The sequence below is a fragment of the Poeciliopsis prolifica genome, unplaced genomic scaffold, assembly GCF_027474105.1.
Source record: "Poeciliopsis prolifica strain line A6 unplaced genomic scaffold, Auburn_PproV2 SCAFFOLD006, whole genome shotgun sequence".
NCBI classification, from domain to species: domain Eukaryota; kingdom Metazoa; phylum Chordata; class Actinopteri; order Cyprinodontiformes; family Poeciliidae; genus Poeciliopsis; species Poeciliopsis prolifica.
Genome location: NW_026562381.1, coordinates 9,527,442 through 9,554,124, shown reverse-complemented (window position 1 = coordinate 9,554,124; position 26,683 = coordinate 9,527,442). Strand labels below are relative to the sequence as shown.

The window sequence follows — 26,683 nt, the reverse complement described above, 5'->3', positions numbered from 1 at the left end:
TTAAGTCAGGGCCAAAATGTAGGAGGCACATCTACTGAGTGCACTGCGAGGCTGGAGCACTGATATATTCCTGCCTGAACTGGAAGTATCGGTTAGCTTCAAACAACAATAAAACAATGAGAACTTTTCTTTTCTAAAGTCATTTGGTTTTTGTGGACGAAGAGTGTTTATGGTCAGATGTGAGTTAAAAAAAAAGGAATAGCCAACTGCGTTTTTAATAGAAAGAAGAGCTGTTAATAAAATGGACTCTGTTAATAAAAACAGAGCTTTATAGTTTGTTTTTCTTTTTGTTTACTAATCTGATATTCTGCCATAGAGGCTAAACCAGATCTCTCTCACTCATTAGGCGTTAAATACATCAAAATTACCAGTTTTTGCTTATTAATATTCTAAAGGTGTTTGAAAAGGAAGGTAGTCATGCATTAATGCTTACTTTACCTTGAAAGGAAAGTATAAATAATTCATATTGACACACAGTGAATACTAATTCCCACATATTCCACTTAGTATCATCATGGTTGATTAAGTTACATAAGGTTATGCACTTCATTATAAGCAATGCGTCTGCAATCTTGACCAGTCAGGTAATTGTGTTGAAAATGAGGTTACGTTCAAAAGCTTATCCACTGATCTTAAACCATTAAAGTCAGTAATAATGCACTGCCTTGTTAGTTAGACTGCTGTAATTCTAAAAATAGTAAATGCATATATATAAGGTTGACTTATGCAGATTTAGTAAAAACCAGTGCAGCAAAGAGTCTCTTTTAGGTATTCATAGATCCACAGAGACCTGAGTTTCATAATGGAGTACCATATTTCCCTACAGCAAAGATATTAATGAACCTGTCGTTGCTGAAAAATTTGAAGGTGGTTTGTTGTAGCTGCCAGTTGTAAATCCTTTTTGTAAATCCTGCATGTATTTTTGCCAGCAGAGAGACTAAACAGCTAAATGTTTTCACTCTTAATCATATGGTGAGACTTCTACTTTTACCAGGTCTCTGAATGTTGCTAAGAACCCAAACATTTCAATAAGTTAATTTTCAAAATCACTCAGCTGTTTATCTATACTCTTCTAGTAAAAAATTACAATAAATTACCCAGAGAGGCCAGTGAGAATATCTCATTAAATTTTATTTTATGACGGAAGACCTCGGATTACAATGGACTCTATTTAAAGTTCAGATTCACTTGTTTGCTGATTATTTTTTGCGAAAAACCCACCAATTCACTGATTTGTATTTTTAGAGAGTACGTCTGACATATTTGATTTCCCACCAGGTTATGCTATATTCGTGGGGGGCGAGGATTGATTGGCCAGTGAATGCTGAAATATTTCACTGTATTTTCTTTCCCTCACTTTTACGCTGCTCTTTCAAAATCAAACTAAACTGGCTGGAAAATAATTGTGCAGTTACAATAGCAGCTCATTTGGAGGACTATCAAATCAAGCTGCCCAAAATCAGCAGAAAGGGTGTAAATGAGCAGCAAGGGTATATGGCAAGTCCTATTAATATTTAATCAAAGAACTGCCTTTCTTACCTCGAGTCTAGATACTCGAGGTAAGAAAAAAAAACATATTTCTGGATCAATGCAATAGACCTAATACACATTAATGGATAAAACATGACATTAGTCTTAGGAAGAATGCTTAAATTAGTTGATTTTTTTTTTACAAGACAATTGATTATGAATTTATGGCTTAAATATACTCTTTGTACATTAAATATTACATACACATTGAATATACATACACAGTGAGTCATCAGTGTGTTGCTAATTATATATGAACCAAATCCAGAATAACAGGAAAAAAAAGAAATACAGGGAAAGAGACCACCATACTGCTGAAGGTTACATAGACACTGAGAAAAGATCAAATGTACTGTATGTCCATAAATCATACATATAGGAGACATCAGTTCCTCTCTGTGGATTGCTGGAAAGCCTGTTTTCTTTCCCACTCAGAACAGAAGACAGTTAGTGCCCAAGAGAAAAGACACACAACTGCTTAGCTGAACCAGAGTTGGGTTTTTGTGATCATAGTAGTGTAGATGAGCTTTCAGTCCAAAGGAACCAGATTGTTTGAGGAAATTAACTCAGATTAAAAGGCTCAAGCGTGATACTTGAGTACTTCAAGAAGGTTCACAAGGCCTTGAGGAGAGAAACACAGATCCCCCATTTATGCCCACTAAATTAGCAGCAGGGACGAGATGCTTCTGCTCATATTGAGTCTTTGTTTCTCCTAACCAGGGTGTGTATATTGCCTGAAAAGCTAAGATACGGCCATAAAAGCAATTAGTAAACTTGACATAATTACGTCTTTTTTACGGTTCTCTGGCATCACTTTCAAGCAGCCAGTTGGCATGCAGAGATCATTGAATGGTTGTTACAGAGACTTGTTGACCCAAAGATGGCCCTTTCTGCAGTCCTGCGCCAGTAATGGCCTTTTTCCATTAGTGCCTATTCAGCACGACTTGACTCAGCATTACCCTGTTATAAAGTTTACATGCTACCAGGCCCCTTTTCAGAACTTACTTTGCAGAATCTCAAAAAATGTCAAGTACGACTGAAAAACGAGATGTAAGATCTGCGGTCGCAGTTAGCGATAGAAAGGTGTCACTGGTTGCATTAGACTCTCTTGCACTTCTCTAGAATGCAAACACAGACCATGTTTTGCTACTTTGTGGACTCTGGTGTAGCTCTGTAACTACAACTCCACCCATTAGAGATGTTACTAAGATGAAATAGAAAACCAGCTGAACAATTTTGAGACGAGGCAAATTGAGCCACGCTGGTGCTAGTGGAAAAGGACCATTGAACATAATTCCCTAAACATCCTCACTCTGTATGAAAGTGAATTAAATTTAGGTCCGTATCCATCCTGATGGTCATTGGCAAAAAGGAACTGACTTTGTCAGGCAGTACTTCTGCCAAGAAACACAATTTTTCAGTGTGAGATTTTCCTCTGCAATTTTAAATGTTTTACTTTGTTTAGAGTCAGATATTCTTATAAATAAAAATAAATAGTGAATTGTTACAGCTAGTTATGTAGAAAGTCAAGTAAAAGTAGACTACGGAGAAGTAATTGAAGGTGAACGCTTTAAAACTATAATTGTGTGAATACTTTAATAGATTTGTAAATTTTCCATTAGATATGTTCAGAAGTCAGACCGAAGAAGTTGGCTACTAACTTTGCAGACAAGTGGAGTGTAAGACCGTCTGTGTTCCACATGCAAATTGATGCATCAGTTTTACACCCGCTCTCATGTATGTCTACTGAACTACTGCAACTGAAATAGCAACATCAATATCCTAAAGTTATATAATTATTGTTCTTCAAATGAATGAGCATGATTAGTTTTTTTACTGCTAGGCAGTGTAACATATTATTTGACTCTTTATCTCTGTTTGGCCCTATTGATTGATAGGTTTCTGAACTCTGGATCAGCCAAAACTGTCAAGTTTTCTAACGAAGCAAAATAACTTCACTGTCCCTACAGCGTAACATTAAGCTCAGCAGTTCCTGCTTGCCTTTTGTGTGTAGGGCCACTGTGACAAAGTTAATTTCTTGCCAAACAAGCAGAAACGTTTATGCCAACACACACAATAAATAACAAATAAAAAAACTGAATCATCTGAATGCTTTTATTCCCTCCAACTGCTCTAGGCAAATACTTTAGTCGCATTAGATGATGCGTGCCAAATGAGTTTCCTTTAAGGTATCTGAGTAAATTGCTGGCTCTTTGTGTGCTTAAGCTTTAAAAAACCTCACAGTCTAATAAAGCTGAAGCTCCTGTGTTACTATATACGGTAGATAATTAACACTGTCTCTATCCATTAAAGTTAAATATAATCCAGAAGGTGTTTGGTTAGATAAACATCATGCTCAGATGTAAAAACACTCAATTTATAATCATTACTTAAATTTATTAGCCATGAAAAATAGAACACAATCTACAGAGAAAAGCAGAAGATCAAAACATGTAAACATAAGAAACTTTGACAAACAGGATGGACCTCTTCTATCTCAGGTTATTCTCATCATTCTCAAATATGGGTGTTAGTGTAGCCATCCATTTTTATTAGTATTGGTGACAGACTGTGTGGCCCGGGCATGTTATGATAGAGTGTGATTCAATGTAGGTAATGAAACAACACTGATTTTATAATCTAAAATCATAATGCCAAAAACACAAAGAAAAACCTAATAAACTCCAAAAAAAGCAATCAAAAGAAAGTGTCATAGTCTATGCAAAGCAAAGATGTTAAAAATTTATTGGCAATTACAGGAACTGAAAGTCTGCCTTCTAACTTTTTAGTTCCCACTACTGTCATGTTCTTACTATTTTAATTTGGTACTAGTACCAGACAACAACTCTGTGTACATATTGGCAATCTATCGAACAGTTTTGGCCAAGTCTCCATGGGGGTATGTTAGGTTTTCCTTTGTCTTTGGATGTTTTTTGTGGGCAACAAAAGACAGCTGCCTTAATTCTGAGTCAAATAAGTATGCCAAACACATAAAGACTTTAGTGTTAAATAAATGAAAATGTACTTTTACTTTTCAAAAAACATTAAAATGTCACCAAGAATTAACTTAATCATATAAAAGACATTGTCAGAGATTGACTGTGATTATCCAACTTATAACAATTTTAAGACTTGCTTTTATATTTTGCAGAGTAGACTACAACAATTCTCCACCTTTTGGCCTGCCAAAGGATGACAACACTCATGAAAAAAAATAGTATTATCTAATTATAACAAGACACCACTTTACAAGTAACAAACAAAAAAGTAAAATATATTATTTCAGTGTTAGTCAAGTTTTCTAGGAGGAAAACTAAAACCTGCACCAGAAAAACTTGGAAAAATGTTCAACAGAGCTAAAACATATGCATTGAAACTGGAGGGTTTGAGGACATATTTCATTTTTGTCTATTATACTATATCACTGTCATCTAGTTCTAGGTCCAACGTTTTCTTCTCTGCTCTATTTTTCCACAGTCCAAGTTTAGTAAAAAGTGACAATTCAAACCAGCTTTCCTGACTTACTTAAATTTTTTGCCCTGAATTACTTGCACTTTGACCCTTGTCATTCACACAAGATAAAAGCTCTCAACTTAAAGCCAGAAAGTGAAACATGTAACTAGAACAAAGTGAAATGAGTTATTAGGCATATATCTTATTTTCTCCCTCAGTCGTATTGAGCACAGCTTAGCAGCAGTGCTTCTTTGTCTGCAGGCCTTATCTGGCTGTGAAGCACCAAGTTATGTGCAACTGTTTCTATTGGCAAGGCATTGAAGGCGAGGCCTGCCAGCCCAGATAAACCTCCCTCTGTTCTCTCAGCAGACTTGCAGGCTTCAGGTCTGCTGCAGGTGTCCCAGAAAATGTTTCCATAGCCATTAGACTTTAGTGCTCCTGGTGACACGTTGGCATCTCTGATAGGAAATAACTGAAGACAGGGAGAAAAGCGATGATGGGAGTAGCTGCGAGGTAGACAGACCCCACACACACAACTCGACAGAATGAGTGGGATGATTTAGACTGTGATGGCAAACTAGCAAAAACACTATTTATATACAAAAAGTAACTGCATGAAAGTTTGCTTTTTTAGGATTATATATATAGTTAAAACCTCCTCTAAAAGAATATTTCAATTATCCTAACCCAATAATAAAACTGCAAAACCTAAATATACAGGGACCATTAAATTATTTTGTTAAATTATTGAAAAAAATAAAAATAAAAAAATAAACAAAGGAGATATAACAAAATGAGCTTTTGTTTCAATGCCTGAAATCTTGGAGAAATTTTCAGGCATCAAACAATACATTTTCTGAAAATGTAAAGCAATTTACAGCATCACCCCAGTGTAAATATTTGCTGAAAATACAGTCCAATGGGCTAAACATTATATTTGCAAGGAAAATACAAGTTTATATTTTGCAAATATTGTTATATTGGCAGTTACATTATGCAATCCTATTTAATGAATAATAAGCAAGATAGCTAAACTTTGTGTTCATACAAAAGGTTATATTAATAAGCAGTGCATGTGTCAAAAGACATTTGACTGCAAATAATTAAAATAATTAATTTGAAGATTAAGACTTTTATTTCAGAAAAATACATTTCCTTGGCCATAAGTCTATCCAGAGCTGGAACAAAAAACAAAAAAACTAATTTCAGAACTTCTTTGCCTTTTCAAGAATGAATGGGAGCCCTGTTTGACACCTTTCCTTTTATGGTGGTGTGAAATGTAAAAATAAACTAGGTTGTCACCTTTGTCAATGTGAAACAACATGCCCATCTGTGGAACTGGAGCCAGTGTTAATGTAGACAAATAATCACTTCACCACCTTCCTGAGCAAGGAGCAAGACGTGGAACTAGCAGATTAGACCACCTGGTGTAACCAGACTGGAAACCTATTTATAGGACAATAATTTACACCCTGTGCCCAGAGGCAGAGAGATGAGGATCAAAAGGGCCAGTGCAAAGTTTCCTATGGAAAGGCAATTAATGACAGTGTCCTCTGTAACAATAATTTTTTCTTGATGTTTCACTGCTCAAGTATCATTTTATGAGATAAATCTATTGAAATTGAAAAATGCAACATATGTACATATAGTCAACTCTAATTAGCCATACTTAGCATTGTGAAGACAGAAAGAGAAAATAGGCAGCCCTGTCTTTCAACAAATGTGCTATTCAGGGAACACCTGTGTGCTGACATTCACTTGGATGTCACATTGACACTTAACAACCCACCTAAACATTTTACGGACCATTTAAACTCCCCATATGGGAACAGCACTGTTTGACAGTCGCTGCCTCCAGCAGCAGTAAAGCCACGAAGATTGCTGTGATTGGCAGAGGAAAAGCAAACAAAAAACAAAGATGCTCAATTGGAGTACAGAGTGACTAGATGCCACCACGACAGGATCAGATGGCATCTGCGTGAAATAAGGTCAATCTACAGGCTTCTTTGGAGTACTTCCAAAGTTCTAAATGCAACTAACCACTTTCCTCTTTGTAATATTTTTTTTTTCCAGTTATATAGACTGTTACTGCTATTTCCTTCTTAAAAATAATGTTGACTTGTTTCTTTATATGAGCATAAGAATGTATATATATATCACATGTATTTTGAATTAGAAGTGACCTGAATGTGCAACCAGTTGTAACATAAAACAGTGAGCATTTCTCCTGAGTATTTGGTTCTCTTCACGGGATGCTATTGTTGACCCATAAAGAGTAAACTCCTTTTCATCTTTCCAAGTCCCTAGACCTTGTGCAGCCTCCTGAACTCACAGATTTTATTTTCAGAATTGTATTTATTTTATTACCTTTTCTTGCTTTAGTTTCTACTGATACTTTTTAACACTTTGAAGAACAAACGTTCTTTCATAATGACATAAAAAGACAAGAACGTCTCCTTAGAGTTTTTCCACAGCATGCCTTATTAGTGTGTTATAAATATTGCACTGAGCTTACTATGATTTGTAAGTATTTGTAACCCATTTGTTGGTTAATATTTCATATTTTTAGTTGGTAACCTCAGAAATACATTATTAAGCAATAATCCAGTTAAAGACATGTCAATGTAAAGCCTACAGATTAGGGAAGCTCAATTTCATGCAAGTTTGGTATTATCCTCTCTGTTTCATGACAGTCAGAAATAAGTGTCTCTTTCTGCTGAGTAATGTAAATTAGTGTTACATTCCTGAAACTTTGGGCTGTTTTTGTTCACTTACTAACATTATATTTTTCTCTTGTATGAGAGCTCAAAGTTTTGACAGTTCCAAGGACATCATAAATCATTCCCTCGAGGATTGCACAATTGTTTTTGTGATTTCATTGTTTTATTATTATTAACTTTGCAATCAAACCACTGATTTTGTGGTGCTATTAGAGAAATATGTATGCAAGGAATCTTTAAATTTGTGCTCATGTATGATGGTAAATGGGATTTTTTGTTATTCGCCACTTCAACAACTATATAATAACTCTGTATAATAAATATTTTAAAATATTTTAAAATTACCTGAACAAAATTAGAGATTCCTCTAATTTAATTTAATCAAAAAGTTGTTTGTAAAAAACATCAGGCAAAAATAATTTGCAGACAGGATTGACTTCTTGACCTCTTTTTTCTAATAATACCAGGAGCATTTTGTCTTTTTACCTGCCTGAACTACCTCCAGCTTTGTACACCCCCTTTTTCTTCATAATTTGCATAAAACATATCATGTAGGTAAAGCGTGTTATCACATAGTAACACTGCTTCCTTGAGTTCTCATTTGGGAGCAGACCTGTCTTTGAGCCTTGTTTCCGATTCAGAAGCACTAGGAAACTTGGGTTTATAAACATTTAGGACCTGTAAGCATCTTTGTGCATCTGCTTCTTATTTTCTAAAGTTATGTATTCTGAGCAGTATTATTGTTACTACTAAGGTCAATAAACAAATCATTAGACTCACTCATTTTTTATCCCCAACCATTTCCAGAGCAGCAGTTTGTTGACAGTTGTTAGTAATTATAAAATCTTGAACTCATGTCTGCCTCCAGCCTTTTGTATTTTTAAAGAGAAGTCTGGGGGTTGAATTACTGGTAGGCTGGAACAGCTTTTAAAGCACCTACACATACTTCAATGCTCTATTTCCAACACCCACACATTTTATTGAACATGATTTCTTTTTCTCCTTTTCTCTCATCAGGAGAGAGAGGCTTTGTGGAGTTGCTTTAATGGTAGAAAACAGTGAAGTATGTTACTGCTAATTTGAAATAAGTTTTAAACCTCAGGTATATGCCCCTCATGAGAAAGCTTGATCTTTCATTGAATTCTGCAGCATTCATTTCTTCATTAAATTTGAAATGAAAGGGATGTCATGATCAGACTGGAATAGAAAATAATCCATAGAAAACAAAAGGACAGTCTTCATTCTTTTATTTATATAGCACCAAATTATAAAATATACACATACACACACACACACACACACACACACACACACACACACACACACACACACACACACACACACACATATATATATATATTATATATATATATATGCAATTGTTTTAAGGATTTCAAATGGTAAGGAGATGATAAGCTTGTCAAGTCACTAGGTAACTACAAATATGTTGCTTCAAAGGCAAAGCAGCAGATGATAAGAAGTTACTTTTTAAAATAAAGTACTTTTTTTTGTGATAAAACTGTACAAACTGTAACAAAACATTACATTTTTCTTCCTGTAGCTGGATGGACTATTCATTTTCTGGGGTCTATGAATGTTGAGTCATATTGCTTTCATGAATATGATCAAATAAGCATGTTTTTCTGATATCATGTAGCCGTAGTGGTATGTAATATTCAAAGTACCAAGTTTGCAGATATAAACACTTATAGAATGGACTTTTGTCATTTTTATGTAATTATTGAACATGCTTTAGCCAAGATGACAAGCTGGAAACACTCACTCACATGAGGTTAACAGGTAGTTGGAGGCTTCCAAGTCAAGCAACTCAAATAAACAGGTGTACACAATTGTCAGCATGAAGACAGAGGTAAATCAGGGTCTACAAAAGAGAAAACAGCCCGACAGCAATGTGTGCTTTTCAGAAAGTTTCTTTTCACTGTTGACATTTACTTATGAAAGAAATTGGCAGTAAAGGAATTGTTAGTTTTCAGTCTCAAGGACACAAAATAGCTCATGGCTACTGTGTGTATTGAAAAGAAAATAACATATGGAAGGGTTTTATTTTGTGTGTCTTCCTATCTCTTAAATCAAACTTAAAGTCGGATGTAATTTTGTCGACAGAGAATCATATGGAAATTTGTTCTGAATAAAATGCAACATTAATTGCTCATTAAGTTAATCTCAAGCATCCTGATTTCCTTATACTCTGTGATGAGAGGAACCATTTCTGAAGACGCAGCACAAAGCAGAATAAACTCAACTGAAAATGTTTAAAGTTACTGAGACTGCCCATGTCCAGAGGGAACAAAAGTAGTACTCTGGCTTACAGAATTGAAATGAGATATAAACAATAATCCAAAATAAAATATCAACTATTAAATTTGGAAGACTGGATTTATGGATATAATTTAAGAAATCTGGGGTTTCCTCAAAAGCCACATCTTTGTTATATATCATTAGCATCTTGGTCACTTAGCTCTATATCAAGAGTAATAAAAACCAGCCAAAGTGAATATCTTTAAGCAGACTTTGAATGTAAGACTCCTGAAACATCACGTAAAGAAAGCATTTGCAATATTGCACATTCTTGTCAGGCACTATTAGGTGAAAATCACTCAGTCAGGTTTATTTAGTACCATATTATGTGCATGACATAAGAGCCACACAATCAAAACCACAAGAACATCATGAACAGCTCAGATTAAAGCTTCAAGTAAGACTCAGAGTAGTGTCAAGGTAGGCTCAGACAACATAAGAGTTTTATACCAAGAATAAGAAATCCAAAACAGCAGAAAGTGTACATTTAGACACCAGAGAAGAAGGAAAACATCATAATTTGAACTAGCTTGAGCTTTTATGGTCCTTGTACACGAGCTGCATCATTCATTATGAATACAGACCCATTGGCCAAGGGCAGCAGCAGAAAAAAATGTCTCAAACAAATCAGCTTACTACGAAAAAAGGAAGATACAAGGAGAAGGCAGGGTCATGGCAGGCAAAAATATCACACAACTCTAATGAACCATAAGAAATAACATTATTCAGCTTTGAAGAGCACAGATTTTGCTTGCCATGGAGATGATAGCCATAGAAAAGCTTCTCATATGTGCAAAACAAATTCACCCTGTAATTCAAAGATGATATTTAAAATATATAAGATTTTTGAAGTTCTTCTAATGAGATGCCAGAGAAAGTACAGACTTTTTCTGTGAGTTCAAAAATCTTCAACCCAGCATTTGAGTGACGAGACCAAAGCAGTTAGAACTACATTTAGACAAAGAACATTTTGCTTTGGAAGACAATAACACACAGCACAAACAGTTTCACACACATATGGTACTTCATCAGCTTCGAGACTCATTTCTATAGATTATTGAGCCAAAGAAGGCAACAAACGTCATCTTCATTTCCAAACTGGTTATGAATCACCTTGCTCAATGAGCAACAAGCATGCAAACTGAGGAAGGTTGAGATCTGTCAGAATAACCTGTGGCTCACCTGCTCAGCAAAAATGTGCCACATTTTTGCCTGTGAGCTGCTGGTAACTATAATTTCCTGAGGGAGTTTTCCCAAGGGATCAATAAAGTCAAGTCTAAGTCTAAGTCAAAGAGGCTATCACAGGAACAATTATTTCTCCTATAAATAACTGCAGTACAATGAATCTTCTTGGAGTTACAAGGACATTACATGCTCAGTTTGTGGACATCTTCCTTACATGCATTTATCATCAGCACACCACCACTTACATAATGATTTGCAATATTTTTTATGTGCTATTGTCATTAATAAATCCTCTAATGCACCACAGAAATGAGGACAATATGATGTCTTCTTAATCCCTGATTATTTGAGTGAAGAGAAAAAAATCCCACAGGCAGTGTGTTGCAGCACAGTAAATTCACTGAGGCAAAATGAGGCAAATCATGAATTCTCAAAATAACAATATTGTCAAGTTTTCTTCATGATTAGAGCCAATGTTCCCTTGATACCAACAGACTGGCTTACAGGAATCACAAAACCTTATGAAGAGTCATTCCTTTCAGTCAAATAACCTAATAAAGCTTGATGTAATAGCACACATGTAATGTTAAATGCAACCAGCTGAAATCTGCATTTTCTTACAGATAGCTTAGATATACTCTGCAAAAAATGTCAGTAAAAAAGCTAATTTTCAGGCATTCGCAGAAGAATCAAAGTACTTAGATTCGATTAGATCTTTTTTGTTTTAGAAAAAAGCATGACCTAGTTGCTTTTATGCAAGAATCCCAAAACCCAGGTAATCTACAGGACAAGACTCTGAAATATAATAAAAGTATTAATTTGACTTAGCTTGTGTTTTTTAATAAACACAAAATGTGTTGTCAGTTCTTAGGTAAAAGTGTACATTGCATATTTAATATCCTTTCTTAGCTTTCTAATTAGTCAGACTATCTGCTCCAGTAGCCAGCCATCAGTCAGCTGCTTCACAACTAGGGTAAAATTGTATCATTAAACAGCTTTACCTAAAGAAGAGTGATTGGAGGCACTCAATTACTCTTCTTTCTGGCAAATATAAATATTTCCAACCAGTTCAATTTGTATTTCATGAACCTAAGAAAAAGTGTGAGCATCTTCTTTAGCTCAACCAACTAGTAGTTCAAAGCAAAAGATTGTCAAGAGGCAGCTCTGCATTACTGTGTAAACTCACAGAAAAAGTCTGTACTTTCTCTGGCATCTCATTAGAAGAACCTGAAGCAGTTGGAATGCCCTGATGGAATTTTTTTTACAAGTTTTAAAACTATAAGTTTAAAAAAAAAACTTGGTACCTTGGTACCAGTGAGCGGTCAATGTCTATTAACATTTAAAAACAAACATGTTTTGCACCAAGAAAAGCCCTATGCTGTTCTTCACTCTTCTTAAAATAACAATACATGGTCCAGCTGTTATATTGCTGAAGGAATAGGACTTACACTAACCTTGTGTAACCCTTGCTGCCAGACCTAAAGCAGTCACAGCAGATGGCATTAAAAATACTGTAGCAAGAAGAAAAAATTGAGAAAATGATTCTTCTAGAAAGTCTCACAACTCAGCTGTTTCTCAAGATAAATACATATGTACTACTCAAGTACCAACAGCAAGAGAGGAATGTTTTTTCTTCTTTTTTAATAAGACTTTTGTTGTGTTCTCATTTTTATTTTTCTGAATTCCAACTAGAACAATTCTTTTTCACTTTATTCACTCAACCTGCTACTGTAGATCTGTCCATTGTCTTGTGAAGCTGCTTCACAAGACTTGTGAAGTTATTAGGCATGACTGCTGTTCAGGAGTGTAAAAAATGCATTGGAAGGATTGGACAAATCTGAAATACTGATTTTCTTGTTAAGTTAATGAAATTCTAAACAATGTCCCAAACATCCTTTGGATATTAAAATAACAGGAAGAATCAACACTTTGACACCTGAGATCTTTTCAGCAAATTCAACTGACTGAGGTCATAAAATAACTCAACTCCTGACCAAAACTCTTAACTACACCCCTTTCCACCCACACTCTCTTCAAAGTCCGCCTCAGACTAGCAAAGAAACCATTACCAGTAATGAGAATCAATGGGGGTGTTAAAAGTATTGGCAGTCCAGCGCAGGAGCTACTCTCTGAGCCATCTTTATTAGTGAGGGAAAAAGTGAGTGCTGCTCTCCGTTCTGCCTGCTCTAAAAGGCAGTGCATTGATCAGAAGGTCAGGCCAAGCAATGTCCAACCTCTTAATAGTCTGTGTTATTCCTCGTTCTCAACAGCTGTCAGTTATCTTCCAGGTAAACTGAGGTCAGCATCACCTGTTTCACAAAGTGTTAAAGGTTAAGACTCAGAAGGAAAACTGCCTGGATCATAAGAGGAAGAAATTAAAAGTCAATCTCTGAATTGAGCAAAAGCACAACACACTCTAAGCAAATGAAGCATAACCTATAATCCTCCACTATTTTCCTTCTATTGCTACAGTAGGTTCAAGAGCAGCGTACTCTCCTTACTCTGTACGTTATTTCATGTTTGGATGCACTAATATGAAAATCTGGTGCCATATAATGATTACCAATATTATATGTGGCTCTATATTTCTCTTTTTTTTTCGAAAAAGGAAAAGAATACATCCTTTGCTTCAGTTAACACATGCCCGAATAATTACTACACAGCCAACCTTTCCGAAACACATTCACGAAGACTGAAACACACATAAAGTTGGTCAGGTCTGTCCACTTTTACTTAAGCTCCAATGTTAAACATAAACATCAGCCAATGCTAACGTTAATGCCAATATATCATGTATCTCTAATTTTAAGACTCTCATTAAAGTCATGTTGGTTTTCCACTGATAGACCAAATCTCTTCAATGGAGACGACTGCTGCTATCGACTAAAAAATGCTTGAGATTGAGGTTCACCTTCAAAAAGGACAACAATCAAATTGAGAATCTGTAGCAACAATTGAAAACTGACGTTTACAGATTCTCTTCATCCAAACAGAATGAAGTCAAATAGAGGAAAATATTATGTCTCTAAATTATACAAAAAGAATTTTTCACTCATTCAATTGTTGAATACAACTGCAAAGCAAATTACGTTCAAATGTAAAATAAACCCTGAAAAGCAAGAATCAGATCCCTTCCATCTAAGGATTATGTGCTGCTCTCTGTTAGTCCCTACAAATACAATCCAGTTTGTGGAAAATGTGAAAAGGGAAGGTACTGTAGATGCATTAAAAACATGCCAGGAGATATCTCAAAGTGGTTCACCACAACGATTCAGAATTAACTGAATTACAGTATTAATTAGTGTGTTTAGTATCAAAACACAATTATAGAAAAAATGACACATATTTTTGTTTTAAATAATTTTTTTATTTTATTTTTTTTTAAAGGCCTAAATGGAAAGGGATAACAACTGATTTACAGTGTAATTCAAATATTTGATTTAAAAACCTGCTCTTAAGGGCAGAAACAAGTAAGCTCCTTTAGCTCTAAATGCTTGGCTTTGTCAGACAAAGCTCTGCCAGAATTGTATCCTGGCTTTCCAGCTGATGTCGTTTCAGATTGTTTTTGCCGCTAAGGAGCAATTTTTCATCAAAAAACTGCAGTGACAGATGAGAGTCTGTCAACGAAATCTAAGAGGATAACATGGCATTTCTGTTGAACTAGTGATTTAAACTTTTATTGTTTGGGGAAGAGCTGGCTGACGGCCAGCAAGGGATTTACCACTGGGAGTAAAAGAGATAGACGCGCAAGCTGAACAACAAAGATAAAAATATTTTTATAAAAGAAAAATTTTAAATGGAAATATTATCCAACAATGGAGTAAGCACCTTCTTGCCATAGTAGCCTTGCAAAATTAATCACAACTAAGTATTTAGCGTAATTAATAGGATTAAAACCTGCCATCGATGCCCTATAAATAACTGTAGCATTTATCTTTTTCAAAAATATGGCTTTTAGTAAAACAACTGCCCTGTCCAAAGGGATTTAGGAACCTTAGATGACTGGTTCTTTTGTACAAAACCAGGGAACAGTTCATAATGTTGATCAGCTCATGTATTTGAAAAGGTCAAGCATGTCTGAAATCTGTTTGGCATTATCAACACAACACCACTTCCAGCGCTGAATTAACTTCAGACGCATCCAGCACCTCTCCACCCATCAATGTCATTGCAGTCTCCAGAATCATTCAGGTATGAAATTAATTTACTTCACACCTTTTGCAGACTTCACACAAAATCAGCGTTCATTGAGATCTGATGAAGAGATTTAGCCTAAAGCAGCAATCGAACTAGACTAAAATGCCTGACCAATGGGAGCGATGAATTCTATTGTACAGACAATTTTCAACAGTAATTCAAATTGCCTGAGGCCAAAATTGGTGCTGTACTTCAGGTCAGTGTTTAAAATTAAAGGGAACCCATAAAAAGCCCACAGCTATGCCCTCATAGTGAAAACAATGAAGCACATTTACATCTATTTACTGTGAGTGCACTGCAAGGACATTTGAAAATTTAATATCTCATTTTAATCTTCAAAGTGGCAGACGTAGTTAGTTTGTTGCTTTTTGTTTTTCCAAGTCTCCAGACAAGAATGAAGAATATGCTTCTAGACTTTTGTCTAAGCCGGTTTTTGTGATTTTGTTGTAACTGCAGGGTTCACAGAATTAAGTCTTTCAGATGAATTTTAATTAATTAATAAGGAAACAGAAGTTAAACAAAAACCACTATGAGGAAGCACAATAAATTATGCTACTATGCAAACTAAATTTTGTGATTTACACAACTATAATAATTTAATCCAAGGATAAAGCTAAATCTACACAATTATTTTACAATTTTTAAAATCCCTATCTAGTATCAAGGTAATTTTATTTAATTCCTTGTTATGACTTAAAGGTCTCATCTCATCACTATGCTGGTATATAAGATATAAAAATCTAACTTCCTAATAGAAAAAGCTGAAGAGTCACCTAAGGTCACAGAGGCAGGTGCATTGATCGAAGCTTAGGGAGAAAAAAACACTGTAATCAACATGGCAGCATAATGGTTTCCTGAACCTAAGATATCAAAGGGGAGTAGTTATGTATAAAAAGTATCACTATGACAGTTTTCCTGACATTGTACTGAGCCAGGTTATGCTGGAGGTTTCTATCTCTTAAAGAAAGAAACTTTCTTTAAGAGAAGGTTTTGTGAAATGCATCCTTGAAATGAGGAACTGCTATGAAGTCAACGACAACACAAGCGATTGTCTACTATCGCTTTATGCTCATCCAGGGGTAAATGCTGCAAATCAGTGACTTGATGAATTCTGCTGAGTTTGCTTGGACAGAAAACATTAAAAACTAATTTACAGAATGGGTTGAGCTTACATAATGTACAATTTGATGTGATGCTGAATTGAAACAACTTTTTTTTCTAAAATACCTTTAGTATTGAGAAATAGTGCTGCATAAATAAACTGAATTGAATTATCAAAGCAGGTACAAATCAGCTTATGGTTGATACAAAATGCATGTGGCAAAAGGCTAGATTTCACACTCCCAAAAGTCCTGTATAAAATGAACAAAACTATAAATGTACAAAGTGGAAAAGGGAGAAATAGCCAATTGCCCTTGAGACAGAAGGCCTTAAATAAAAGGAAAAGAGGGGAAAACATCTTAATTTGCTCTAAAATGAAATATTGTATCAATTAAAGACCTGATACAGAAGCAGAAAATATGTTTCTCTTGAAAAACATGGTAATGATCGCTAATCTATGTTGGGCGGAGAAAAAGAGCACAATGAGTACCCATCACAAACATAAACTTCATGCAAGATAAAATTAATAACTGTTATTATGAGGAAAATGCTATTAACCAAGTCTGATCTCATTTGAAAAAAGAATAGTTTTTGATAATGTTTGAAGTCAATAGAAAAATTTCTGTAAAACTTTAGTACTTAATATTTTCTGCAAACTGCTTCAACAATGTATCCCAGAATAATATAAACCTGTACACTTAATTTATTCTTGAAGAAAATTCAGTCATCCCAGTGACGCACAATGACACAATATCCTGGATATGGGTTCTGAGCATAAAACACAGTCCACACACTCTCGTTGTCAAATGGTGAAATACTGACCATATGGTGAAATGTGGGCGTCCTGTTATGTTAATGCATTTTAATGAACTGCTTTAAGATGCAGAAGGAAATTGTTTTTCACATATGAAACATGGTCAACATCGATCATTTCACATATATAAATTGCTTCTCTGCATACACAGGTGGATATCCATTAATAAGCCTTAATTGCTGTGAATCCAACTTTAGCTGGTAAACATCAGTAACTAACTAAATATATATTCTAAGCAAGGATGAACATGTTAAGCTTCACTGGGTTTTCTTCAGTGGTTTCTATTGGCAGCAATTTGTTGTCAGTTGATGTACTAGTTATATGTGTAATTTCTAACTGATTGTGTGAATAACTGCAACAAACACCTCATATAGAGCAAATATACATCCTGCCAATACAACTCATCTAATAATTCAGAAAACTGACAGTGAAACTCTGGTAAAGTAATGTGTTATTCACTTTTGTTCATTTATCTACTATGAGATGTCTATTTACTTTAATTGTACTATAATTAAAATTGAGGGCAAAATAGCCATAGGCCTCACATTTAAAACTGTTAATTTTTTCTGATAGAAAAGAAGACAGACATCTAACAAAAGATAATAAAACAATATAAAATTATCAACTGGCTGGACATTACCATATATTCTGTAGCTGTTCAGCTTTACACTCTTCCCAGGCTCAGATTATGACAAAAAATATTTGACTAAAACTGTGTTAGAATCTAACTTTATTCTTGTTTCCTAATGTAATATTACAAGTGAACTAAATGCAAATAGAGATACCTCTTTTTTCTTTTTTTTAAGAAATACTGTGTAAGCCAGTAAAACAACAATAAGATATGGGTCGGAATATTTTATTTTGGTTGGGAGTAAAACAGACTAAAAATACAATATATTGTAGAATAGACAATACGTTTCCCTACCAGTGTTAAGACAGCCTTAACAGGTATTGGGAAAAATTTATACAAGCAAGCAGTAACATTGGCTTACTGCCAATATAATTCTTTGTGATGAATACTGAATTTATCCAATTTGATTACAAGAATATTGAATTATAGCTAAGATCAGTGAATATTTGATCTTCCCTCAAAAAATGCTTATAACTGAAAATTTTTGTACTTCATACACCAAATACAAATACATCTTAACATACATTAATACACACCGTGGAAACTGGATTAGTGCTACCATATGAGATAACATCTACAATCTTGAAGGTGCAGCCAATCAGTGCCAAGGGAAAATAATGGCACTCATGGTCTGGCTGCTTTGCAAACACAAGCTAGTAGCATCTCATGTAGCTCCTATATATTTCATCTTTACAAGCTATCTTTTATTTTGAACACTGCTGACAATAGGCAAATTTTTGGCAAATATTTTGGAGTTACATTTCACTGAAAATCCGTGAATAGGTCAATCCGTCAATAAAGAACCACAGACAGGCTGGGATCCATTTTATATGTATTGGATTTGTTGATAATAAAAAATAAGTGCCAAATTTGATGCTTTTCCTGCACTTTTTTCTCTTACCTATTTAACTATGGGGTTAGTGATTTAAATTGTTGTGCTCACTGAGCTGTTTTTCAAGGCACTTGGCTCTCCAGCTAAGAAATTGTTGCAGATATGGGCTATTGCGACATGTCGGGTATAATGGGTCTGGTAAGATAGAAAGCAGAAAAATAACATCTATTTGTCAACTTGTGTGCACGTTTCCCAAACAAAGCTCTGCACTTTTACAGCATAAGCAAAGCGTATCCCTAATATTGATCAGATTGTCCCTCTCTCAACATACTGCAAGTTCTTTTCATGTCAAATTACAACAATGTGTGTGCCACAGGCATTAAGAAAAAGTTGTAAAATAGATACTTCAGTCATTTGCTGCCTTTGGCATTTATGTATCAACAAGAGAGAGAAGAAACACAAAGAAAGGAAAGCGTGAACACTTAAACAAGTTAAGCATTGCAGAGACACTAACTGAAGAAGAGAATAATGATATGCCTTAAAAACATTATCATATTTACTATCAGGTGGTGGTTCAGATTTCCCAAAGGGAAACAAATGTGTTTATCTGAAAAACATGAAGTAAAAGCTTTGCCACAAAAGGCAGCAGTACCGTTAATTTGTTTAGCAACACGAAATGTCATCAGCTGCTAAACGAAGGATGCTTTAAACTCTGCATGTTCACCCACAATAATGAAAATGTGAAATGAACCTGTTGCAGATCAGATGACTGCCTTCTGGTTTGTTAAACCAGCCCCATGCAGTTAAAAAATACAACAGAGAGAAATGGCATTTTCAGTGACCAAATACATCAATAAAGAGATGGCTTCTTTTGGTGGTTCTGAAAATCTGAAGTTGAAAAATGTCATTAATATGAATCATTTAAAGCAGCGGCATTTTTGTGAAGTATATTTCAGAGGGAGATAAAACTGATCAAGAACTTATTAAATACATTTAATAAGTTTTTAATAAAAAATAACTAAAGTTAGTTATACAGTGATTCAGAACAGATGTGGAAATATGCAAACATTAGTTACATTCCAGGCCCAATAAAATAGGTCTATCAGGTACTGGTTCAGTTTTTATCCCCATTTCCATGACAAAACTCTCACTTTAAACTGGCCTGGAAAATGGATGTGGACAGCTAATGACTTCATGCCTCTGCAACAGTTCATGACATGAAAGGATAAGCCACCTCCTCTGATGTTCATTACAATCCACTCAGAACTCATAGGTGAGGTGCCCTCGTTCTTCTCTGTCCCAAGCTTTCAGTACGTCAAGCCCAGATCCATCAGAAGAGCAACACACTGGGTAACACTGGCCTGGGTGCAGCTCCTTTTGGTGCAAAGCAAGGTCACTGAACTACACACTGATGCAGGATCAATCAGACAGATTAATGAAGCACTACATGCTGACATGAGGAATATTGACAATCCTGTTACATCTGGGTCCTTCTGTCCTCAACAGGGCTTAAATAAGTCCAACGTGAGAGTAGACGGGTAAACTTCTGAACCTCATTCTTCATTTTATAAAGGATAAAAAAATGAAGCACATGTGGAACAAATAAAATTAGGATTTTGATTTAAAAAAATGGTAACTTCTGACAAAATTACACCTCTTTCTTAGCAGAATTAGGAATCATTCTCCCCATTATAACCCAATAAAGTAGATGACTCCTACTATTTAAAGAATAAATGCTTATTATCTATGTCTGCTAAGTGTATCTAGTCAAAATATCAAACATAATGTGCAGAAAAGCAAAAGGAAAGAATAGCTTATGCTTTTAACATTAATCAGAAAAACTAAATTTACCTTATGTGAGTATTTTAGAATAAAAGCATTGCTTTGTATCTGCTTAAAAGACTGAAATGTTCAGCAGTGCCTTGGAAACAGCTTCTTTACTTTCATTTCCAGAGTGCTGTACATCTCGTCTTTCACCTGTTCCCTTATTTTTAACTGACAGTTCATGAAGCTCATTCAATCTCATTTTTCTTTGAGATATATTTTTTCTGTGATTTTTTTATTCAGTATTCCTAAAATAAAAACCTACTGCAATCGTTTTGGTTATTAATTCTCAACTTGATTCTGTTCATTTTTTCTTGATGGCCCCTGTTTTTATTTATGTATAGATTATCTTCAAATGAGCCATAAAAAAAGAATCAAAGAAATAAAAGATACTTCATTTAAGGTCTATCACACACTAAACTAACAAAATAAATAAATTCTAATTAAAGTTGATCTATAAATGCTAATTAGCAGTAAAATATTATTTCCCCCAGTGCTGTTTCCATTGCTTCATAAAATAATCCATTACACTTGATTGATAAGAGAAAATATACCACTAAAACTCCACTACAGGTTTTCCTAATTACCTATATCTACTCACTAAATGCTGAAAGCATAAACAAAGTGAATCACTAGTGCAGGCTGTTGAAAACAGTAAATTCCATTTAGGACTGAACTACTGACGTGTGTGAAAAGTTTTTGCTGGAAAAACAGAGGCCGAAGTTGATAATTTTCAAAATAAGAGAAATTTCAAAATGAAATACTCCACAATAGAAATTAAAATGAGAACCTAACAGAGGTCTTGTGTCAGAGCCAAATAGGAGAGAGAAAAGCTCCATGCATTAGGTCCCCCAAATCAGAAATGCTTCCGATGACCCTGGCTGAAAGTCTAACAAGAAATGTACTCCTTCAGGGCAAAGTACCTTACATTCAGATAGATTGGATGGAGAACAGCTCTGAACATCCATTTTTTGGAAGTCTTGCAACAAACTCTTAAGTTGCATTTTGCTTTGGAGTTTCCATTCTAAACCATCAACTGATCTAAACCTTTCTGGATTTTGTCATGCTATACCTGACCTTGGTCTCAGTTTCAAGACTTGCAGTTTTCTTCAAGGATTATATAATTCCATCAAACAGCTCATACAAACATACCCACAGTATGATGCTGCCATCACTATGTTTAACAGGGGGGTGGTGTGTGACATTTCCCAAATATTAGAATCACAATGAAATTTATTTTAATGATCTAAAAAGTATTGCACAGCACTGTACTTGACCTTTATTCTTTATTTGAATTTAGTGGTCAACTTCTGTGTCCTTCATTAGAATTTACCACCCGATTTATCTAATCCATTAGAACCTAAATGCATTTTCTATTTAATACATAAAATAAATTAGAACCAAAGGTCCAACATTAGGTCATCTGAAAAGAATGGAAGTAAACCAAGCAACCCAAAAGGGCAGCAAAAAATTATCCACAACTGAACTCAAGAGTCTTTCTACACCAAATATTTGTTTTTAGGTTTACACTGACACACAGGATTGCTAAAGGGAACAGACAGGAATGATGGGAATCCTTCCACAAATCCAGAGAGCCTCACTTCATCTTGGATTTCAAGTTAAACAAAACTGATGTGTGTTTAAGCTTGTGCAGCACAGTGTGCTAATACAACTGATTTCCGTTTGCAAGAAGCAGTTTTGCTGCATTGTTCGGGATTGTAAAATATTTAAGACTTACATCCAAGATGTAATCCAAGATGTAAGTCTTAAATATATGGCGACAAATCTGTAAAATAAAAATAACTTGTGCAGGTCCATGATTTTACCCAAGTAAACCTGTTTATTCAGATTTAGAGCAAATTGCAAGGATTTTCCCACCTCTACCTCAGATTCTGGTTGCATTTCTGATAGCAGGCTCAGAACAATTGGCATCCTCCTTTAATCAATGTGAGGATTAACCTTTTTCTATCAACGATGCCTCTCTATCCTAAGCATGGAGTTGAGAGCAAGGATTATACCTGGGAAGATGTGTTTCAGCTCATTACTGGGCTAAGATCTTCAGACCTGGATGACACGCCATAAATCAGCGGCATTAAGTTACCATTAATGACTCGGTAATCCTTCAAATCTCCCCAAGGAAATGCAGCTCATCATGAGCCTTTCTGGGAATGAGTGTTTTTGAAGAGGTGTCTACAATTATGATCCTCCATATTTTTAGAAACAGCTTCGTCACTCTTCTGTGCACAGCCTGATCTTCTAAACACTGAGATAAGTGCAATAATGGTTGTTATTATTTCCATATTGCCATTAAAGAACTCATCACACTTCCTCAATACATAATGTGTGTCTCACAAATTCAAGCCAGCACTTATATATTTTATATATTTTCCTTTCACTGAACAATAGAAACAGACACTGAAAAGAGCCACAGTGGAATGAGGATTTGAATGCACTAAAATATATTTTTTTTCACTAAGACTGCCATTCCTATCTCCTAAGATTAGGTATTTGGTTAAAAAATGTAACTGAAAACATTTTTCCATTAGGCAAAGTTTTCTTTCTGCATTTGTCTTGGCATGACTGAAGTAAACCATGTTGCATAAATCTTGTCGACATATATAATTAATTCTTTAAGCTAACTATTTATGCTCTAATACTACTTATATAACAAAAAACTTTTTGTTTCACTAAACAACAGTTTGTTTTCTGGAAAATAATAAAAATATTCCAATACATTTCTATTTTACTGGCAGAAAAAGATCCTATAAAGTAATAAAGCTCACAGAAGGGATACGTCAAACAAGCAATTTTTCATTGCTGGATCACAGTGTAGTCCTTTACAGTCAGGGAGGGTATTCACTATAGCTGTAGAAAAGACATAACTGAGAAAGAGAGCATTAGTCTCTGAGCTCCGTCTTAGGCCGTATGTTTATTATTAGTGATTTTGGCTGAATGCCGACATTGATCCAGACTCTAAAATTAGGCCTGGACATCTTCTACTGTCAAAACTGCAATAACTAAAAGTTGCAGGACACCAAACCTCAAGGTCTGGATTTGAAGACCTATGTAATTTAGGTCTGTGCTCTTGTAGTGCCAATGTGTCAAAATGAATATACTTTAAATTCTAGTTTTTCTGGTATATTTAGGGTTATTCTCCTGCTAGAATGTTAACCTGCATACCACTCTCATGTCATTTCTTCCAGGATTAGTCAAAATAGGGCAAGTGTAGCACCATCCTTCCACAAGGTAATTTTAGAAAATTTTGCACTTAGAGGTAAAATCATCACTTTCACAAACAGAAATATGTTGCTGATAGATAACGCAGACACCCACCTCGATTATTCGCAGAAAACCTGCTTTTTCATAGATTTTTTCAAAGCACATATCTGAAATATTTGCAAGAATACAGAGTTTTGGAAGCTGAAATACCTAGGTCCAATAATACTCAACATGGTATTGGCTTTGGAAAGCAGCCAATTAAGGGTAAATGCATTGTATTTTCCAATCAGTGTCAAGGAAAATAACATTTTATTTTTATTGGCTGTAACTCCAAAAGTGGAAATGAAGAAGATGTAAATATTAGTTTCTGTGGTAGCAGACGCATAGCATAATGCGGTTCTTCAATTTTAGCCAAAGCTTTTGACAAGCACTCCTAACTCACAGCTGTAATTTACAGATCTTGGGCTGTATTCACGAGTTGTTCACAATCAGAAAAAAAGAAACTGTTCTAAATGTCTTGCCTTCAATCATTTCAAAAGTTGCATCTCCCATGTATTGTGAAAAGTAAAAGTTGAAAACGATGGGAAAAAATTGCATCCATCTAGTTTCCCATCACTATTATGCCATCTATGTTCCTACTTTCTGAACACCTGCAGCATTTAGCTGTTAGCCTTCAAAAACAGCTTTCTCGCCCAGCATTCATTTATTATGCAAAAAGTATACTCTAAAAACTTAGCAGATGCCCTGATATTTATTCTAAAACAGGACCTACGACAGAAAAGCATAACAGCGACTCCACTTAGTTAACTTAAAAGTTATATAAAAGAAGTTTGAAGACAATTTGTGGTCACAAAACTCCATAAAAGAGAAAATTTGTGCATGTATTTATGTATTCAAACTCAACGGTAACGCCAAGGAAGTGACATAAGAAAGCGAAGAGAAAAAAAAGTACCTCTCCGAGGCTTGTGTCCTCTCTCATGCCCTCTGAGCTTGGTTTCCTACAAACGCATGTCTTAATGTGAAGTTTCTATTTCATTTATTCGCCGAGTTACTAGGTAACGTCTCTGTTAGCAACGAGAAACGTCAAACAATGGCGGAGCTGTGACAGGAGCGAAGTACGGGAAGCGGAAGGTCCACACGTGCTTTTCGATGACGTTGTGTTTTGGTTGGTTTGTTTTTGTATACGTCATATCAGTAAAAGGTACTTTCAAAATAAAAGCATATGTCCCAGTCCTACACTTTGCGTAATTAATAACTGGTAATCGCGTTTTTTACCCGAGCAGCTAAGCGCTGCGAAGGCCTATTGTTTTCCTATTGTTTATTATTAGGCCCGAGCAGCTAAGCGCTGCGAAGGCCTATTGTTTTCCTATTGTTTATTATTAGGCCCGAGCAGCTAAGCGCTGCGAAGGCCTATTGTTTTGTACTGTTTCTTATTATTATTACGATTCTCCCTCCAAATGAATTGGCTTTTTGGGGGCTTTATCATATTCAAAAACTCACCAAACTTGGCGGAGGCCTTAAGCCTGTTTTCAAATTTACGTATTTTAAAGTCGTCGCAAAAATTCCACAAGAAATGGCTCAATAGCGCCACCTAGAAATTTTCAAAGGACCCTTTGCTATTCACTTACTTCATCGTAGAGACATGAAATTTGGTACACTTGTAGAGCTCCCCAAGATGCTCAAAATTTACAATTAATGTCATAGTGCAAGTATCACAGGAAGTCAGCCATTTTGGATTGAAGGTCAAATTTTCACCCCATTTTTGCCGTTTACAGCCTTCGTATTTGATCGAACTCCTCCTAGGGATTTCGATTGATCGGCTTCAAACTCGGTCAGTCTGTTCATAAGGCATGTCCCATCTAAAGTTATCAAAACGGTGAGTTTTTTGAGTATGCTGAAGGGGGGTTAGCAGGGGTCAAAGTTCACCTACTCGCCTTAAAAAAATAAACTGCTATATCTCCTACACAGAAACTCACAGAGGCACCAAAGTTACTGTGATTGATCATCATCGGCTGCCCTACAATACCCTATGGTCGAATGATGACATCACTTAGGCCACGCCCCCTGAGAACAGGAAGTGTAATGTTTTACTGTGAACTGTCGCTATCTGACCCCTTTGACCTCATCAACATGAAACTGTGCCCAGACACAGAAAACATGTTGGTGTATTGAGGATTCCAACCCCGACCAGCTTCGATGGAGCAGGTGGGCGTGGCGGCGTGGCGAAGTGACCTGTAACGCCATCGCCATACGTTTGGCTCTCAATTCCACATTTTTGGGCCCAGCTGCTCCAATTTCACAAAGATGGACCCTCTCTCTCCCCGACAGGAATCCATCACAATATTTGGTGGGTGTGGCCTAATTTCTCTTTAGCGCCCCCTAGAACACTTTAAATGATCAGCCCCAAGCCATGCTTTAACCTACAATTACGAAACTTTGTACACGTGTGTACCTTGTCAGGACTTACAAAAAAGTCTCTTGGAGCCATGGTCTAAACCCCACAGGAAGTCAGCCATTTTCGATTGAAGTTTGGATTTTGACCCATTTTTGCCGTTTACAGCCTTCCTATTTGATCGAACTCCTCCTAGGGATTTTCATTGATCGGCTTCAAACTCCGTCAGTCTGTTCATAAGGCATGTCCCATCTAAAGTTATCAAAACGGTGAGTTTTTGAGTATGCTGAAGGGGGGTTAGCAGGGGTCAAAGTTCACCTACTCCCCATAAAAAATAAACTGCTATATCTCCTACACAGAAACTCACAGAGGAACCAAAGTTTGAGTGATTGATCATCATCGGTCTCCTAGAATACCCTATGGTCGAATGATGACATCACTTAGGCCACGCCCCCTGAGAACAGGA

General features: G+C 35.6%; 1 protein-coding gene across 1 annotated transcript in view; it reads right to left on the bottom strand.

Moving 5' to 3' along the window:
* The window catches only part of LOC129360431 (ecto-NOX disulfide-thiol exchanger 2-like), a 179,459-nt gene extending 154,518 nt beyond the window's left edge, over positions 1-24,941 (bottom strand). Inside the window, 1 exon segment of the mRNA XM_055030644.1 lies at positions 24,778-24,941. The gene's annotated coding sequence lies outside the window, so the exon portion shown is untranslated.
* Positions 24,942-26,683: the final 1,742 nt, after the last annotated feature.